Here is a 20,904-nt window from a genome sequence, read left to right on the forward strand (position 1 = left end):
TTTCGAAATTTTCGTACTTCCATTATTTCTAACCTGCTCTGCATGTGTACTGCGCCAGCGTTTTTGAATTCTTTATAACGTTTTACTCTTTGTTTTATTTCCGGCCTTGGGCGTTGTTAAATCTCTTGGCACAAAGACTCGTCTCGCGGGACGTGAAAGTGTCTCTCTGAGAAAATCACATCTCGTCTCCTTCCAACCTTCCAAGATTTTTTTTTATAATAGAGAGATGATGCTTTTTTATACTTACTGCTATTAGTTTTTTTAATTTCTTTTTTTAATAATCCATGTCTACTGCACTATGTCATTAGAACATGTATTGTATTTGTGCTGCAATTTTTATGTTTCTTCAAAAGCAGGACTAGCAAGGAGTAATTTTTTTTTATTGTACTGTTAAATATGATGACATTAGCCATTGCCTTCATCCACTTCCTCCAATCTAGGCTTGCTGTGGAGATCAACTAGCCCAACAGCATCAGGTGCAACCAGGAACAAAGACTAACTGAATTACTGTTGCTGCATGTAGACAATGCAGTTTTCAATTCCTTTTTTACCATATTATGGTTTATTTTAATTTCGGTAGAAAGGAACCATATAAATTTAAGCTTAAGAGACTGACTTTAAAAATGAGTCTAAGAAGTTTCCTTTTTATGTGTGAACCTTTTCCATGGAACACATTTTTTGTTTTGTTTTGTTTTGTTTTCTTGGTGTCACATTCTGCCAAGCACATAATAGCAGGTCATTTCCTTTTTCTTTCAGGAAACTGGAAGCCACACCAGGACCAGTGGGATGAAGTTGAGGAAAGGCAGATTCAAGAAACAAAGTAATTTTTTTTTCACACAGAGCATTATTAATCAGTGGAATTTACATGCTGGGCCTTGTTGAGAAGATCTGGGCTTGTGGACCTTGCAGTATACACTGCAGAACAAGTGATTCATGTGGCTCATGTTGTTTTCTTTAAAAGCAAATAGGGGATTTTTTTCTGCAATTTGTTTTTTTTTATGGTAACCTCACCTCTACCAGTGGATTTGAACATAATCTGAAGAATACTTGGTGAGTCTGCATTTCTTCTTGTTTCATCTAATTGCACTGAGATCATTTGTGCTGGCATGCAGCTTCCTGCAGTGTCATCGCAGCAGGTAGATGACAGAACTGCTTTCTCTGCTCACATTACATGTCACCACCACTACTAGTGATGGGCATGACACAGCTAAGTGGGAGTTTATTTCTGTGTAGGAATGCATACGAACACTATTCACAACAGCACCTAAAAGCGGGTCCTGCAATCCCCAAACTAGGTATGCCAAACCAGGGGTATCTGTATGGCACTTGGATGATGAACCTACATTTTTCTTGCCCTTGTTTGCCTTAGTTGTAGCCTCTGAGACTTTTAACAGGATTCAAAAGGCAGGCAGCACACTTTACACAGGATGTGTTAGGTTTGTCGCAGGCTGCGTTATTGATTTTAACATAGCAGCCAGGCAGTTCCATCCATCAGATACCTGCTGAAACTTTGTTTTAATGACCTCTTCCCCAGTAGTTAAAGGCCCTTCCTGTTTGCTGAAAGCCCCTCATGGTATTTGTGAGCTTTTTTCACAATTGCTCAGTAATTGTGCACTGCCTTGTGATACTGCTAGTAGCTGTGCCATCTCAAATGGAGCATTTTCTTTGAATAGAAGAAAAGGAAGCACTTAAAATACGCTATCACAATGAGCTCTGACAACTCTCTCTGCCCTGTGACATAACAGTTTTGGTATGGAATGCTCTCTGTATTTGACTAATAGCCTTTTACTGACTGCATGCCTCCCTTTGTTAATGAAAGGTTTGAAGGTAAATTCATCTTTTCAAATAGCCTCCGCTTTTTGTGACTGAGAGGTCCGTGAAGACTTTGTAGTTATTCATTTAATCGCTGTGAGCACTGTTATGGACTGCATTAAACTGGGTTTTCTTATTAAAGAAAGGAGTAGAAAATAAATAAAGCAGGATCAAGTGGTCAGGCTCACTGCTCTTGTTGGAATAAAGAATTGAAACTGAAGAAGTAGACCCCAGATATCAGGGAATGTATCATCTGCTCGACCAATTTGGCTATGAGTCAGCATTTTATAAAATATCTGCATGTGAGAGTACTATATATGTGGGTTCAGTATCTCACAATGGCAAGGAAGGAGTTGGTAAAATTTGAATTTTTAGGAAATATTTAATAAAATAACCTTATGTCTCTAACACACTTTACTATTGTAAGACATGTGATGTAAAGTACAATTTGAACAAGATGCCGGCATACTACAGAGCACATGTCGGGGCAGTTAAAGTAGGGAACGTGAAGTACAAGTCGTTTCAATGAAAACAGATTCCTCAAAAAGGAGCTCATGGTAACATAGGAAGGGTGCATGAACACAGAGAGTGCCCCTAGTGAATTTATATTTGCAACCATAGACTATAATTCTACCCTAAGAATAACATGCATTTCTGGATTTGTGTCTTTCATATATCTTGTTCTCTTTCGATCTTTATTATATTGCTAATAACTTAGGTATTATTAAATGCCAAGAGCATGGGAAAGGTGCTATATAAATAATACATTATTATTACTATTATTATTATTATTATTATTATTAGCATTTGTACAGGCTGTCTGCAATTCTCTAGTCATTTGTTGAATCTTAAGGTAATTACAGAACTTCTTTTGCACTCTCCTGGCACATGAGGCTGATAGGTTTAATACTGGTACTATTATTATTGTTAATTATAATATTATTATTGGGTTATGTTGAGTTTACATATGGTGGTACAGTGCTATGGATGTGCTAGAAGCCAGCAGAAACCCTATGCTAGAGACAAGTTCACAAGGCTTCAGCTCCACAAATTAGCAGAAATGCTTATGACCAATGCATGGAGGCTCAATGCCTCTTCCCCAAGCTGTCCACTATCTGTGTAGAGTTTGCACATTCACGCCATGTCTGCATGTCTTAACTAACCCTCTGTAAGTATGCCCTGTGATGGACTGGAGATCCATACTGAAATCATGCCTGATACTTTCTGATAAGCTTTGTGTAACCCTAAACTTCGATTGAGTGAGTTGTGAAATTGGATGGACACATTTTGAAGAGCTGTGTTAGCCTAGACTTTAGGAGCTGAATGTACTGTATACTGCGGTGGGCTGGTGCCCTGCCCAGGGTTTGTTTCCTGCCTTGCGCCCTGTGTTGGCTGGGATTGGTTCCAGCAGACCCCCGTGACCCTGTAGTTAGGATATAGCAGGTTGGATAATGGATGGATGGATGTAGTGTATATTTCTATAGGCCTATATCTTTTGAGCACATTAATTGACTTTTTATATTTTATTACTCTTTACTGTATGTGTTAATTACATTTTATTTTGCTTTTGAAATTTCGCTATATAAGTTGCCAGCTATGAAGCATTTTTTTTCCTGTTTTCCTAATGGTGTCACCTTGTATAAAGCTGTAAAGCTGCAGCTGTCCTGCTGAACTCTTTTCTGGAGGTTACACAGAGGTTGTCTACAAAGACCCAGCTATCGTTGCCAGGCCAGGACTAACCAGCTTTCTATAACTCTTTGTTTTGGCAGTTAGAATGGGGGAGGGAGAGTCATTGTCACCTTTGTGAGTGACTGACTCTTCCCTATTCAGTTTGATTTATTTGGGGTTTTTTTGGGGATTAAAAGCTCTCCATATATTTTCAATAGGTTATGCCAAGCAAGAGTCCACTAGGGCTGAGCAGTGCACAGCAGGGGTAGGATGGGTCAGTCTTGAAAGGAAAGAAGAGCTAAAAAGTGTGCTTATTCGTGAGTGTAAAAGAAGTCATGGTGTGTTGATGACCCTTACAATGCTTGACATTGTTATTTTATTTGTCTCATGATACTGTCAGCAGAACCAATCTTTACTCAAATTAATTTTAAAGTCACTGAGACAGAAGTGACAGATTAACCATACACTGAATGTATTGTTCAAGTCCTTAAACTAAAGGGTGTGTTTATTGTTTAACTGAATACAGGCGATCACTTATCCAAGAGAACCTACACAAACTTCCCCACTGATAGGGGTCATGTAGAACACCTTCAAAACAACAAATATGCACCAAGATATGGATGCAAGTCACAGCCCACCTCACAATGTCGCTGTTCAAAAGCTTTTCTGATGACCTTAATCATACTCTACCATGCATCCATTGATATGTGGCTGACTCCTCACCATCACCTGTACAGCATATGGTTTCTCGCTTCCAACGAATTCTGATACTGTTGGCTCCTCACTAACTTTCAGCAGAATAAAGGATTCTCTTAGCTTCCTTCACCTGTTCAGATTCTACTCAAACTTCTCTCTAGATCAGGGGTCCTCAATCACAGTCCTCGAGGGCCGCAGTGGCTGCAGGTTTTTGCTCCAACCCAATTGCTTAATAAGAAGCCCTTATTGCTAAAGTAACACTTGTGCTTCACTTTAGTTGTCTCGCTCATTAAGATTTTGAACCCTTATTACTTATTTTAGTCTTAAACAGCTGTACTCTTGGTTTTTAATTGCTCCTAATTAGCAGTAACATGCAAATGACAAAAGAGACCAGCATTTCTCCATTTAGCTTGTTTCCATTTACACCTGTGTGTATTTATCATGCACTATTGGGTTTAATTAAATACTTGGAAGGAAAGTGAAGAGAAAAAGTGAAGGACTGAGAATTACTCATCCATTTTAGCCTTCAAATCCTTTGGATGATATCCTTAGAAAGGGGAAGAAAATCTAGGATATGAGAATTTCCTGACATGGCAGAGTTAAAGCACTAACAAGCCATGAAATCAAATTATTGGCAAGAATTGCTTTCTAATTAAGCAACTGGGTTAGAACAAAAACCTGCAGCCACTGCGGCCCTCCAGGACTGTCATAGAGGACCCCTGCTCTAGAACATTAGGTACCTTAGTTTCTTTTTTCTTCCAAGGGATCCTTCTGCCCACAGACATTCATCACTATCTCCTACTGATGGACTACCAGACCACTTAGTTTATTTAAATCTGTTTGTGGAATTGCACAACCTTCCTGAAAATAACCTTCTGCAACTGTGTAAAAGACAGAAAAGTTGCTGTCACTCATAAGTAGCTGGCCTCAATCCATCTCTACGTGCTCTGTCTGCTGCACTGACCACTTTAGGCAGATTACTGACAGCTACCACAATATTGTAATCTTTGATATGCTGTACAGTTAGCCCTGTGTCAGACTTTCTTTGAAGAATAACATATAAATATTAAACTGTTTTGCTCATGAAAAGCATGCCTGTTTTGTATCACTTATTGTACTTCCTACAAAAACGGCTCTGACAAATATGTAAAAATGAAACTTAACTTTGGCATGACAATCTTGAACTTATGGTGGAAAGAAGTGAACTGTGGAGAATTACGAAAAATTAAAAGAATTGTCAAACATAAACTATAGTGCAAATACAAGGAACAGATATTGGAAGCATATGCTTGGAGTAAAACAATCTTGAAGTCAAAAACAAAACCTGTAATAGCTCCTTAAACATTTTAATGCTTCTGAAAAAAGAATTTATTGAGCAGGACCTTGCTGTTTTTTTCAACAAAGTTTGAATTCCCTTTAATGCATGGTTTGATCTCAAATAGTACACATCAGCCAGAATATAGGTCATGTCCTTATCAGTCCATAACATTATAGCAACCCATAACACAAGATGGCAGTGCATGTGCAATTTGTGATAAAAAAAATTAGCAAAACATAAAGATAGATAGATAGACAGACAGACAGACAGACAGACAGACAGACAGACAGACAGACAGACAGACAGATAGATAGATAGATAGATAGATAGATAGATAGATAGATAGATAGATAGATACTTTATTAATCCCAAGGGGAAATTCACAAATAACACAAATGGTACATGTTTTTGTTGAATCCTGACAAAACACACCTGAGAGTTCAGTAAAAATATTTGAATTGAACTTAAATTGACGATCTCCTGGTCTAAAATCCAAAAACAGCACAAAGGTTCTCATACATCAAGTTACTTATATCTTGGTTAGACTTTAGGATATTCAGCATCTAGTCTCTAGACTTGTCCTGGTGATGTTCATTTTGGTAGCATGGTAAGCCTGACATTTTACAGTGGTGTGAAAAACTATTTGCCCCCTTCCTGATTTCTTATTCTTTTGCATGTTTGTCACACAAAATGTTTCTGATCATCAAACACATTTAACCATTAGTCAAATATAACACAAGTAAACACAAAATGCAGTTTTTAAATGATGGTTTTTATTATTTAGGGAGAAAAAAAATCCAAACCTACATGGCCCTGTGTGAAAAAGTAATTGCCCCCTTGTTAAAAAATAACCTAACTGTGGTGTATCACACCTGAGTTCAATTTCCGTAGCCACCCCCAGGCCTGATTACTGCCACACCTGTTTCAATCAAGAAATCACTTAAATAGGAGCTGCCTGACACAGAGAAGTAGACCAAAAGCACCTCAAAAGCTAGACATCATGCCAAGATCCAAAGAAATTCAGGAACAAATGAGAACAGAAGTAATTGAGATCTATCAGTCTGGTAAAGGTTATAAAGCCATTTCTAAAGCTTTGGGACTCCAGCGAACCACAGTGAGAGCCATTATCCACAAATGGCAAAAACATAAAACAGTGGTGAACCTTCCCAGGAGTGGCCGGCCGACCAAAATTACCCCAAGAGCGCAGAGACGACTCATCCGAGAGGTCACAAAAGACCCCAGGACAATGTCTAAAGAACTGCAGGCCTCACTTGCCTCAATTAAGGTCAGTGTTCACGACTCCACCATAAGAAAGAGACTGGGCAAAAACGGCCTGCATGGCAGATTTCCAAGACGCAAACCACTGTTAAGCAAAAAGAACATTAGGGCTCGTCTCAATTTTGCTAAGAAACATCTCAATGATTGCCAAGACTTTTGGGAAAATACCTTGTGGAATGATGAGTCAAAAGTTGAACTTTTTGGAAGGCAAATGTCCCGTTACATCTGGCGTAAAAGGAACACAGCATTTCAGAAAAAGAACATCATACCAACAGTAAAATATGGTGGTGGTAGTGTGATGGTCTGGGGTTGTTTTGCTGCTTCAGGACCTGGAAGGCTTGCTGTGATAGATGGAACCATGAATTCTACTGTCTACCAAAAAATCCTGAAGGAGAATTCATGGTTCCATCTGTTCGTCAACTCAAGCTGAAGCGATCTTGGGTGCTGCAACAGGACAATGACCCAAAACACACCAGCAAATCCACCTCTGAATGGCTGAAGAAAAACAAAATGAAGACTTTGGAGTGGCCTAGTCAAAGTCCTGACCTGAATCCAATTGAGATGCTATGGCATGACCTTAAAAAGGCGGTTCATGCTAGAAAACCCTCAAATAAAGCTGAATTACAACAATTTTGCAAAGATGAGTGGGCCAAAATTCCTCCAGAGCGCTGTAAAAGACTCATTGCAAGTTATCGCAAACGCTTGATTGCAGTTATTGCTGCTAAGGGTGGCCCAACCAGTTATTAGGTTCAGGGGGCAATTACTTTTTCACACAGGGCCATGTAGGTTTGGATTCTTTTTTCTCCCTAAATAATAAAAACCACCATTTACAAACTGCATTTTGTGTTTACTTGTGTTATATTTGACTAATGGTTAAATGTGTTTGATGATCAGAAACATTTTGTGTGACAAACATGCAAAAGAATAAGAAATCAGGAAGGGGGCAAATAGTTTTTCACACCACTGTATATTTTCTCCAGCTTCAAATTCCAACCATTCCTGGAATCTCCTGGCATCTCCAGGATAAACATGAGATATAATTCCTTTAGCATGTCCTAGGTACACCATGGAGAATCTTCCCAGTAAGCAATTGCAGTACACCTCTAAAAGCAGATGACTTCAACTGGCTCCCCTCAAAGCAGCAGCTCCACTTGGGTATCTTAATGGGTTTCTTGGATACTCATCCTCTCTAGGACATTCAGCTCAACAGTCCTACAGAGAAATCAGCCATCTGTGCTTATCTTTAAGTCTTTTACCCACCATTCAATGTTATAGGTAAACTAAGAGTTATAAATGGATTGTCTGTCTACTCTCAGGTTTATGATTCCCTCTATCCTCACTTTTTGTCCTACAAATATAAATATCTTGTAATTTATTTATTTTCTCTAAAAATCTTTAAATATATTGTATATATTTCCATTCCAAAACAGTTCTCATTCTTATATTTTGCAGTGTTTTGGTATCAATATTTATTGACATAAAACACACAACATTTTTGTAGGAGAGAGAAGTTGGAAGATGTATCAGGGAAGTAGCAATCATTTCCAAGTACACATAATAGTACAAAGTGCAGCAGGACTTTTTCTTAGTCTGGTTATCAAGACTTTAATTGGAAATTTACTTGATACACTTTCTTATTCTGCTTAATTTACCTCAACGGTACAGAATCCATATCCTAACCCAGAAGCATCAGATCCAAGACAAGAACCATCTCTGGAAACAAACTAGTGCAGTTAATGGAGCTGTGAGGCAGTGGTGATAACATGTGTACCGTTAGATAGAACTTTATTTTTCCTCAGAGGGAATTTGAATATAAAGAAGAGAATTAAAAACATAGAAGAACTTCGGACTTAGCAGTCACAGTCAAAGTGAGGCATTATGCAGGCATATTGGCATTGGTATTAAGGAGCACCAATAGCATTTCCTGACATACATTTGCTGAATAATTTGTTTGCTTACTTACTGTTAGTATGTCAGAGAGTGGATGCGCAGCATTGTCCATAATGGCACTCAGTTTTGTTTTCATTCTCTCCCTCCTTTTGACAGAAAGCACATTCAAAAATCATTTATCAAACCATTTGGCATTAAATTTCAACATAAACCAGAGCATGCCTTATATACCAATACATCACCTGTTGCTGGGAAGTATAGAAATCCTACACTGCAAAAAATGAAATCTAAGTAAGTGAAAAGTGCTTATATCAAGACATTAAATCTTGTTTTCTATATTTTAAGAATTATTAACCTATTAAAAAAATTGCATTTACAATTTTTTAGCTTACATTAAGAAATCTTGTCAAAGTAAATTTTGCTTACCCCATTGACAGATATTTTTGCTAAATAAAAGCAAAACAACTCCCATTTAAAGTTTTCTTTGTCTAGTTTTTGTATATGCATTTTTTGCAGTGTATCCACAATTATCTAATATTTGTTAAATTGTACTATAAGGAAAGTTAAGCCATGTGCAAGTTCAGTAAAAAGACCTTTATTCTGCCTGTTCAATAGCACACTTCAAATTCCTTACAAAAGGGTAGCAATAAAATACTAAAGGGTATTTAGCACAAAAGTGATGCAAGATTTTTTGTTTAGTTCATAAACCTTTTTCTTTTCAAACACTTACCAACCCACTCCTTTTGAACAGTCTGCTCTGTGGAGTTTTGCCTCTTGGCTCTGTAAAACCTACTTAATCCATTAACTAATTCCTCGTTAAATCCTTATCTACTGTAGTAAAGGACAAAAATCTCCATAATGTCCCTCATCTAACTAATGAGTGAATGTCGGAATATTAGCATCTACTGTGGGAAAATCTAGACTTCTGGAAAGTTTTCCAGACATTAACAGGGCACACTTTAAACCCCCTGCCATATGCTGCCATCCTTCCTGCTCCTCTGCACCTACCATGATTTGCCTTTAGTGCAAGACATTTCTCTTATTTCATCTCCCTAATGCCCTGGAGAGAATATAACAGCTAAATGCACATTCATAAATTATAAAGTGTAGTTTCTTTTACAGGTAGCCTGCACAGTCAAGTTTTTAAACACTTAATAAATGCCCTCATGAGAGCTTTTGGATTGTGTGAGAAATACTGGCGAACAGTGGAATCACTGGGCCCAGCTGGAGTCTCCATTCTGTTCACAGACACCTGCTAATGTTAATGAACTCCCACTAGCAAGGAAAGGGTTAAGAGACCCCCCTCCTCCAGCCCCCACCGTACTAGCAGGCTCATTTGAGACGTCAGTTGTTATTCGGGGGGGAGGGGTGTATTGGATGTGTGGATTGGGGGGTCTTTGTGAGAGGGGCAGAAGAACACTGCATTTTATCTCGCAGAGCGCAGCAGCTGTTGGGCTAGGACCTGTCTTGAGCAGAGACAGTGAGGCTCGTGAGAGCTTGAAGGAGCAGCCACAATATCTAGGTCATTTGGATAAAAAGGCATCATCAAGGGGCATTTTTTTTGCTTTTTTATTTTTTCATTTTTTCATTTTTATTTTTGCTACCTCTGCATCCACAGTCACCCTGTTTCTTATTGCACTGGATCAAGGACAGCCAACCGAGATTGTTTCTTTAACTGTAAGTACCAACATGTAGCCAGCCACTCCTTACCCGCTCATTTGCTTCTCCACTGTGATTCATTCATTCATTCATTGCTCCTTGAGATTCTGCTGTTTTTTTCTGTGTATCCTTTCATTCCTTTTTCTTCTTTATGTCCTTTATTACCCATTCTACTGGCAGATGCAGATGAGATATTGGGCTGTAGGCAAGGAGAGCCAGGCACTGATTATCTGTTTAACACTGATAGACGTGACATTGTCAGAAGGCAAAGAGGGAATGCTTGGCCAGCACAGGACAGCCTTGTAGCTGTGTTTCTATGTGTGTGTGTCTATGTGTATGTGTGTGTGTGTGTGTGTGTCTGTGCATAAGCAGCTGGAATACAAGGAAGAAAACACAAGAAAGACAGTATTCTTCCAAAATCTAGCACTTCAGCACAGGCATGTCTCCTCAGAAGACCGTAGCAATTCCTGCACATAGCAACTTTCCAGTTCATTTTTCAAGGTAGCTTACCACCTAGTTAAAGGCACTGTCTTGATTTCTCTGTGGGGCCCTTTGAAGTCATTGTTTCAGCCTCTGGCTGGAAATGCTTAATAACTGCCTGCTAATGAAGATGGTCACACGGTTCTACCTGCATGCAGTAGCAGATGAGGCAATAATGTCAAAGTACAATCTATCTATCTATCTATCTATCTATCTATCTATCTATCTATCTATCTATCTATCTATCTATCTATCTATCTATCTATCTATCTATCTATCTATCTATCTATCTATCTATCTATCTATCTATCTATCTATCTATCTATCTATCTATCTATCTATCTATCTATCTATCTATCTATCTATCTATCTATCTATCTATCTATCTATCTATCTATCTATCTATCTATCTGTTCACAGTTTACATTACAACACACCTCAGCCATGTGTAATTGAAATGACAGACGTGCATAGCACTTTTCTGTTTGCATGTAGCAGGCTGTGTAAATGCCGACAGGATGAAGGTGGTGGAGGGAGGGGATTATTTCAGTGCGTGATTTGAAAACAATGGATCACCCCATTTCTCAGTAACCACCTACAGGGGCTCAATGCTTGACTCCTTTAAATCCACAGACCCTTAGCTGCAAGTCATGCTTCTAATCTGCTCTCTCTGCATAGAAATTCCAGTTACTCCATTTTGCAGTATGGGCATCAATCTTGAGGGGGTGGTCTGATCTTCTGCATTGTATAGTAGGGATACCAAACACCATGAGTGTAAAGTAAAGAAAATGGCTTTAACACAAACATGGTGGGATTTGTAATTGCACAGCTAAAAGCATACCTAGAACATAACTGGGTTTATTTTATTACAAATGTAAACTGTCATTCTTACATTTTTTTAATAAGAGGGCATAAATATGTCATTTAAAGCTTTGGTCATCTACTCTATGGTGTACTGCTATGAAAGTCTAGGTACTGCATGAATCACAGAAGACAGAATATAATACAAGATGAAAATACTAGGCTGTATGTACATATGCATCACTGTATGCTTAACCCGGTGTAATATTGAGGTTAGATGGTGTCTGAAATACCCAATACTGTGGGAAGACACAGTTTAATGTAACCATTGCTCTGTTGCTAGGGCACTCCCTTTGGAAATCTGCAAAACTCCCTCTCATTGGCTACATTTTTTGATGATGAGATACTTTTCTCCCCCTTCCCTTTCTTTAAGCAAATTCCATAACAACATATAAAAAAAAATTACACACAGTAAAAGCAGAAGTGGTGTCACTTACTCTCAGCATTGCTGAAACTACCACTGTCTACAGCACTTTGATCTTGTGTGTGTATATCAATATAGTAGCAATGTACTGCATATTTGGAATTCCACCAATTGAAAAGCTTTGTTTTTGTAGATGTCATATCTATTGTTTGAGTTTTGGACAGATTGGTTACCTCTGCACTATTTCCTTACTGCTTCCTGCCCTCAGAGTCATCCTTTCTGCTTTTCTACCCAATCACAGGCAATAATGCAGACAGATGACCAGCAGCAGGCAAGATTAGGCATCATATGGTTCACGTATGCAAAGTAAATGCGTGATAACAAAAATGACGCTTCCATCAATCCATCCATTCATACATTCATACCTCCTTCCCTCACTCCCTCCATCTATCCATCCATTTATTATAGGGCCTTTTTTATCCAATGTAGGATAATGAGGTTCTTTCTTTCTTTCTTTCTTTCTTTCTTTCTTTCTTTCTTTCTTTCTTTCTTTCTTTCTTTCTTTCTTTCTTTCTTTTCAGGTCAGTGTCCCTTATAACCTTGAGACACATTTTTTAAGTTAATGTCCTTTACATTAAGAAACCAATCTGAAAGTCAAACAATCAAAATTAATGGAGGTCTGAGTGTAGTGCCTGACCCCCGTGTGGTGATAAGGATTTGTAAAGTTTTGCCTTCAAAGAAATCTGATGCAGGTGTGGGCCTGGTGAAACATAATGCACTGCAGCATTGTACAAATATGTGTTGTAATCCAGAGTTTTCAGTTACAAATATCTTGACTGCAAAGTGGCAGCATTAAATGGGTGACACTCGATATTGCTTGTCACTAAATGTGTGTATTTGCTCAAGCATTCCCGGATAGCTGACAACCTGTGTTCACACCACACCTTTTCTGTAGCAGACAGTTGTCTTGCACTGCCAGCTGTGTCCGTTATATAAACACCTTGTGTTACACAGCTTGAGACATGTTGTGTGTAGACTGGTGACCAGTGCAACAGATGTTTAACCACAAAGTTACCAGTTGAATCATCAGTGGCAGGATCACTGTGTGACCCTGAGCAAGTTATTTAACTTACTGTCACCCCAATTGTAAACAAAAAATATTAACAGTTGTAATGTAGGTATGTACTTGTAAAGCACAATGATGGTGGTGCTCAGTGAAGAAAGGCAATAAATAAGATAAAGGATGTTTGCTGGTCTTTTATCCAACAAAGCTACAGTTTAGAGGTTTTTGAATATTTTACCTCTAACAAAGTTCTTAATACAGACTTGCTTACCTTGGAATGCTGCCTTCTTTTGAATTAGTGCAATTACCCATAAAGAAAAATGGGTTTTCTGGAATCACCACTGCATAAATAATTTTAAGGAACAGCATACAAATCATTAAGAACTGCACTATGTGCCCCAGATTTTAGAGGCTTCTAGCGGTCACAGACGCAGGTTTTCACGGCGTATTTTTAATCAGCTTCTCTATTGAAATGAACGCTGGTGCCTCTATTCAAAATTGTGGAAAACTACCTTAGTTACGTGTTACACTATTTGTGATCTACTATTTAAAGTTGAAGTCCAAAAATGCTATTTACTGGAGGCAAATCAATGATGTCCCCCCAAAGAGATCATGAGATAAACAGTTACAAGTAAAGCCCATAATCGTGATAGTTTGTGAAATAACGGTGAGGGATTAGCAACTATTTACCTGAAAAAAATGTAGTGGGCCACATCTAGAACTTTCAAACAATTCAACCTTTGCCTAATGTTGCCTTCTTTTCAAAAAAATAAGGAAGGAATGCTGGCCCTGAGGCTAATCAATTGGATGGTTCAAATCCCACAAGTGTCACAAGTGATTCCACTCTGTTGGGCCCTTGAGCAAGGCCCTTAACCTGCAATCGCTCTGTCCTGGGTATGATGTTAACCTACATCTAGCCCTGCTATCAGGTCCTCAGACCTGCAGGGAAAATTTGGGGGTTGGTGGCAAGACTGGCACTTCAGCCTCAGTTGAAAACTTCAAACTGTTTTCTTCTCAATTTAAATTTGTGTGGTGCAACAGGTGTCACCTATTGCCTGGCTGCACTCAAATCCTAACTTGGGATCTTGAGGTGGTTCATCGTGTGGTGGGTGCAGCAATTCACTGTATCAATGCACTCTCTTCAATAAATAAGTCATCCACAAACTCGATCATTTGATTGCATTCCTTAAGGAACAGTTGTTTTTAAGTGATTTATGATAGAATGTACACAATTGGCTGAAACTGAGATGTTTTGGCATTTTATGGAAGTCAAGTTCAAATTACAGCTCATTCGCTGTCTGCATGGAATTTTCTTTCACTTTCTCTGTGTGTCCGTGTTGGCCTTCGTGGACATTAAGTTAGCCAGCAGCTCTATATTGGCCCTATATCAATGAGTAAGGTTAAGTGTGTAAGTGTGCAAGACAATGGGTTGCAGTCATGTTCAGGACTTGTTCCTGCCTTGTGCCTGCACAGGATATGACTATACACAACACTGTAAATCAAAATTGTAAAACAGATGGATGATTGAAGACAGCCTTAAATTAAACAAAGGGTGGAAATGAATTTTTACAGCCACCCAACCTGAGTAATGTTTGCCTGGCAACAGCTTGCTGGTAGTATGGGCTCTTTAGTATATGTCTATAAGAAAGATGGTTTAACGCCTGGGTGGCATTTTGATGTAGCAGGTAGCTGTTGCTGCTTTACAGCTTCAGGAGACTGGGTTGAAATTTCTTCTTGGATGTCATATGTGTGGAGTTTGTACATCCTACCTGTGTGCCTGCTTGTGAAACTGGTCACTGAAAATCTGCCCAGTATCCTGGGTTGGTGGCTGCCTTGCACCAGCTGCTACTAAGATGGGCTCTGACCTTTGTGACCCTAAACTAAACTAAGCCATGTGCAAAATAGACAGAGGCATCTGCTGCCCAACCCTAAAAACAAAGCCAGAATATTATATAACTGTGCATAAACTATACAAGGAACTTTCCTCTAATATAACAGTAATTAAACAAAACTTACCTTTTGTATTATTTTTAGACCCCCAATTATGAATTGTTCTGTGTAAGATTTTGTGTCTGTACTCTGTAGTCACATTCAGCTTCACAGGAGAAATTTTAACTGAAATATGTCCAAAACAGTTTTCTCTCCGCTTTCCATTTCTTTGGCAAATGCCTCACTTTTGACACAGTTGTTACCAAGCAGAAAGAACCACCGGGCTGGATAGCACCGTAAAAATGTTTAGCAAGAGGTACTTAATAATGTAGAAAGTGGTTCAGTGTTTACCTTTTTATAAACTTCATCCTAATCTGAGTCACATCAAATGTGTCAAATGTGTTAAATAATTTCCTGTTGGTGCATCCTACAAGAGTGTGCCAGTACTCAACAGGGCACTTTTTTGCATTTATTATCTGAGAGATGGACAAAATGTCTTCACTTTACTACTCAGATCACTGTTGCCCTCTGTTTATTAAAAAACTAGACAAAGAGCCCGTTTCGACAAAGTAAGATGAAACGGGCACGAGTTTGTGTCAGCAGTGTTTGAAGAATAAATGATAAGTAACGAAGAAGTTGTTTTGTAATGATTGTAGTCCGCTTTACTCATTACTGTACAGGCTTGTACTGTTAGTTGATGAATTTTCCAGGCCTATAGTATAATATTGAATGATGAACGTTCCAGTACAATATGGAATAGTAATAAGTATAAGCACCACAAACATGATATAGGTGTATTGAATGAGCTGTAATCGAAATCGCCTTTCAGGCCTCTAGAGCTTTAATCAAAGTCGCCTTTCTCTTTGAATTTTTGCGGCCGTAAATCCGCCGCCTGCCACGATGTTGATGTTGGATGTCAGTCTCGTAAGGTTTTTCGGGCAGCTGCGCAGAAGGTGACTGCACATTCGGCTTCGGACGTGCGCAGAAGGCGACTGCACATTCGGCTTCGGACGGACGTGAGTGAGTGAGTGAGGAGGCAGGCGAATTATGTATTAAGATGAAAGTAATTCACATAAAAGAAGAGACCCTGTCTTCTTGGTTCCAACCATGCTCAGCAGTAGCAGAAGTCAGGTTTTCTTTCCTGATTCAGATAATGCACATTAATATCAGTTCCTACATGATGGTTAAACACAGGCACAGGACACAGGATTTCACAAAGCCTCAGTTGTGCTTTTGCTTAAAAAAACAAAACCAAATAGCAGAAACCATGTCAAATGTCCTATCTCGAAAATACACACAATATTCAAAATGTAACCCTGAAAATGTTACTGTGAATAGAAGTCAAATACTCAAACTCAGCCTCCTCACCTTATTGAATAGTAGTGGTCAGGGTCAAGATGAAAAAGCCTTATGTGGTGGACGTCTCATACTTTCCATGACTAAGGCATTACTGTACTATTAATTGCTTTTCTAGACTAAATGTTCATTCTCCATAACTGGTGGCCCTACTTAGATTAGAGTTACTTGAATTTTGGTGAGAGCAACACACACTCTTTTCCAAAATGCCAAATAGCAGGAATTCAAGCAAACCTTTTTAAATGATCAGAATGAAAGCTTCATGAATTGTGCTGACTTTTACACTTAATCCCTAAGTATCAATTACAGATCGTATTGCTGTACACATCTTTAAATTGAACTGTGCTTTGATCCACTTAACTAGGAATGAAGCTCTTATGGTTAATCCCTGGAATTTTTTTTTCCTGGAATGAGTAATCTGACAGTGGTCAGTCCATCAATGGAGCTAAATAAATTATTCCATTTATCCACCTATTAGTCAATCCAAAATCCAGAATTTATTGTTGAATTTTATTGAGTGGAACATTTCCATGAAATTCACTCTCTAAAACAAACAAAAAAAATGAGAAAGTTGCCATCAAGCAGCACCTTCTTGTGAAATATAACTAACAAAATAAGGGGCATACTAGTATGCAATGGCATTCTGAAGTGATTTAATATTAAACCTAAATGTGTATTACTGCTCATTCAAAAGTAAAGAAGATAAAATATCTCCATGATTCTTACATTCACTCTGTGATGTTGGACAAGGTGACCATTTCTGTTTACGTACAACTGCCTTGAGAATCCCAGCTCTTTTCATGAACTGAAAGTTTAAAAAAATGATACCAACTGAACTGAAACTGACCAGTTATTTATTTAAAATTCTTCGGCATGGAAATGCACCATGTATACTAAACTTTCAAGTTCCTTCTTAAATTTCTTTGAAGGACTTGTTTAGACTAATATTTTGGAACTAAAGAAACAGGTAATAACATTGACAGAAAAGAGAAGGCCATTTACTCCATCAGGCACATCATTTGGCTAGTTGATAGCTACATTGTCACACTGTCTCCTTCAGATACCTTTAAAAGATGTCAAGATTCCCTCAGCAACTATATGAATTGGTAGTTTGTTCCAGATTCCCTAATTTATCCTAGATTTGCTAATGTACTGGCACAACCTAAAGAAATAAAATATGCTTTTACTCAAAGCAGACTTGAAATATACACTGAGCTGTAGGCCTGTGCATAAAATGTTCAGTGGAAATGGCCATTTTCATTTGTACAAGAAATAATTATTTTCCTGAAGTTTTACAATCATTTAATAAAAGTTCACATATTAGTTTTAAGACAGTGCACAACTTGTAGATAAAATAAAGTCATACCCCAAACATACTGTAGACAAAATTGTCACTAGATAAGAGTATAGGCAGAAACTGATTTTTGACAGTTGGCCTGTGCAAAAAGAGGTAGCATTTTAACAATTTATAATATTATCGTATAAATTAGGGCCTGAATTTCATTTGTGGTAGGGGTGGGGGGTGTTGACGTGTATATATTAACTGGATTAATTACCATGTTCTGTTCTACTACTTAAAATCAAATCAAATCAAATCTACAAAATAAAAGTCAACCATTATAAATTTGCTATAATAATTAGTGAATACCAAGATTATTCAGAATATTTTTCATTTACACAAACTCGTTAAAGCTGATTTTGTAACAACTCATTTTAAAATAAGCGTTATCAAAATTTCTTTTGTCAGTTTTGAGACTTTTGCTCTTGTGATATTTATTTTTGCCTCAGTACATGGGAGACACACTAGTTGGTTAACAGCGTATATTGAGCAATGTTTATTGGAAAAATCAAATTAAATAAAATTTCAAATGTCAGAAACTACTGATATGATAATTCTCCGAGTCTCTTCCTCTTTTTTTAACATTTTATAACACTTTCAGGTTATATTTGTTAAATCAAACTTATCAATTAAGATTAATCCATCATTTCAGAACTGCTGTCAAATTAATTTTACGGAGTTGTTTCCAGCATGCCCTGATAACATAAGTTATCAAAATTTATTGTTGCTTATGACTACATACTTGTACTAATAATGCAGAACTGAGCTGACCTTAACTGCATTAATTGCTCATACCTGCACACTGCATATCATTCACTTCTGCTTTGTTCACTACATCTACTACATGATAAAATGGTAAGGTCTGTGTGCCCGGTCTCTGAGAATTCTGATTGGTCAGTTTGGCTTTGGTTTGATTGGTCAGTTTGAGGTACACAAATGAGCCACACAGAGAGAGTCGCCTTCAAAGATGGCAAGTGTAACCCCAGACAGGAGGAAAGAAAGGTGCCTCATAAACAATGAAAGAGCATGAGATGCAATCTTTACAGGAGTGAGCTGCGGAGAGGGAGCACTGGTGAAAGGCACTGAAGATATGTGTAGGGCAAGATTTAACAAACATTTTTTTAATTATTCTGTTATCTGTCTGTCACAAGTAGCGTGTCTAATTTTTCATAATTTAGTTGTTATACTAATGAACATTACATTGGCTTCAAATGCCCAGCAAAAAACATAACTTTTAGTGTTCTTTGATTGATTTTTCAGCAATGAAGTGTTCTGTTTTTACACCCCCACTAGCTGCACGTCCATGCGGTTTTACACTTCTCTCAGCGCAATATATATTGTATCATTAAAGAGATTTGCCTCATGCTTCAAAGTATTACAGACTGACATATACAAATGTGTGCCGTTATGAAAGTTTTGAAAACTATAAGCAAATAAATTTTATTTTGCAATGGACATAAGGAGCGAAAACTAAAGATAAGTAAAGACATAACCACTTTGTTTGAAACACACCTCAGTTTTTACTTGCTATAATTACAGCTGGCGCTGCTCATTTTGAGTTTCTGCTGGATATTCCAGTTTTCCTCCCACTTGCTAAAGACATGCAGATGAGATAATGTAAATACTCCAGATCATCCCCATATGAGGAAGAGTGGATGTGCAAGACCATCCATGCAAGGTTGACTCTTGCTTTGCACCCAGTGCAGCCAGGTATATAGGCACCTGTTCCTCTCATCCATGAACTGGAAAGGCTGATTAGAAAATGGATGAACAGTTGAAAAGGCAAAAGCAGTCATATGAATTACATTCAGAGGATGAATATGAAGCATCCATTATTTTACTGGGGCTTTATATAGTACTGTAAAAAAGGAAATTAATTTTGGTATAATTTCATAATACTTCATTCAGTGGCACTACAAGTTTAAACAATTGCCACTAACAGTTGATTGGTCATCACCCTTTCAAAGGACAAATATATTTCTATTTCTGAACTAATGCTACAATTGGATAAAATTGGCAATAGTCAAAGATATTTTGCTTAAAAAGAACAAGGGATTTTTCTGCTTTACCAAGTTACGTAATGTAGGATTTTTAAATAACAGATGTGATTCCCACAATCTTACATTGAAATTAAAGTCCTGTTAAAATACATTCTCTCTCTCACACACACACAGGTTAAACAACAATTACCTAAGTTGCCCAATCACACTACACAATCTAAGCAAAACTACACTTAAGGCTTCAGTATACTGTATAACTTCATTTAAAAACACATATCAGAATTCAGTAAAACAAAAAATCCAATGTATTTTGCACTGATTCGGCAGGCCTAGGATCAATCAGGGTGTGTTTGGGATCACTCAAACCCACAAGTGGCTACATCCCATCAATACCTACTGTTGAGACTATACTACATTTTGTAACTTTTTTTTACATTTATTTTAACCATTACTGAGTATTTATTGACAATTTCTTCAAATGGAGCTTCTTAAAGTGGCTGCTATGACAGTATGTATTGCAAAGCGGGTGCATCCTTCATGAATGTGACATCATGGGCTATGGTGATGTGATTTTAGCTGCTGTCTAATTTAAGAGTGAGTTCCATACTGTGCATTAATGGAACTTCTTTCTAATTAAAGAAAAGAGTCTGCAAGAGAAAAACTAGGCTCTCAGAAAATTTCATTTTTTTTCATGGTTTTACCTTTACATTTGGATTTATTGATTTCAAGTGACTAAAAAAGATTACAAGAAAAAAATACAATGATATAGCGCTTTACCCACTATAACTGGATCTTTAAGTTCCATTTTAAAAATAAAACTGTGAATGTTTGGTAAACATCAAAAGCAATACACAGGGGAGTCAACATCAGTGGGATATTTCCCTTTAATTCAATAGGAAATAACAATAGCCATAGCTGGAAAAGTGATTAGTCAATTAATTTGAATTCCTGTACTTTCTCAGCCCATAATCAGCTTGAATAAATTTGGAAATGTAAAGTCTACATGTCCACTGGAGATAACAATTAAGAATGAGATTGTGTATAGGAAAAAAACACGGTGCCAAGAAAGAAGATTTCGTGCATTCATCAATCCAGTATTCCTTTATTGCTGTCAGAACATTCCCTATGGTTTTGAAATCAGCAATAAAGCTACAGTATATTGGATAAATGCATAATGTTTGTGCAAGACAA

General features: G+C 37.7%; 1 protein-coding gene across 3 annotated transcripts in view; it reads left to right on the forward strand.

The window, feature by feature from the left end:
- The first annotated feature begins 10,055 nt into the window (after window positions 1–10,055).
- The window catches only part of fam49al (family with sequence similarity 49 member A, like), a 106,087-nt gene continuing 95,238 nt past the window's right edge, over window positions 10,056–20,904 (forward strand). For all 3 annotated transcript variants that reach the window (XM_028818640.2, XM_028818639.2, XM_051936345.1), the window contains exon 1: window positions 10,056–10,339. The gene's annotated coding sequence lies outside the window, so the exon portion shown is untranslated. The remainder of the gene's footprint in view (window positions 10,340–20,904) is intronic.

Source organism: Erpetoichthys calabaricus, chromosome 14, assembly GCF_900747795.2.
Source record: "Erpetoichthys calabaricus chromosome 14, fErpCal1.3, whole genome shotgun sequence".
Classification (NCBI taxonomy): domain Eukaryota; kingdom Metazoa; phylum Chordata; class Cladistia; order Polypteriformes; family Polypteridae; genus Erpetoichthys; species Erpetoichthys calabaricus.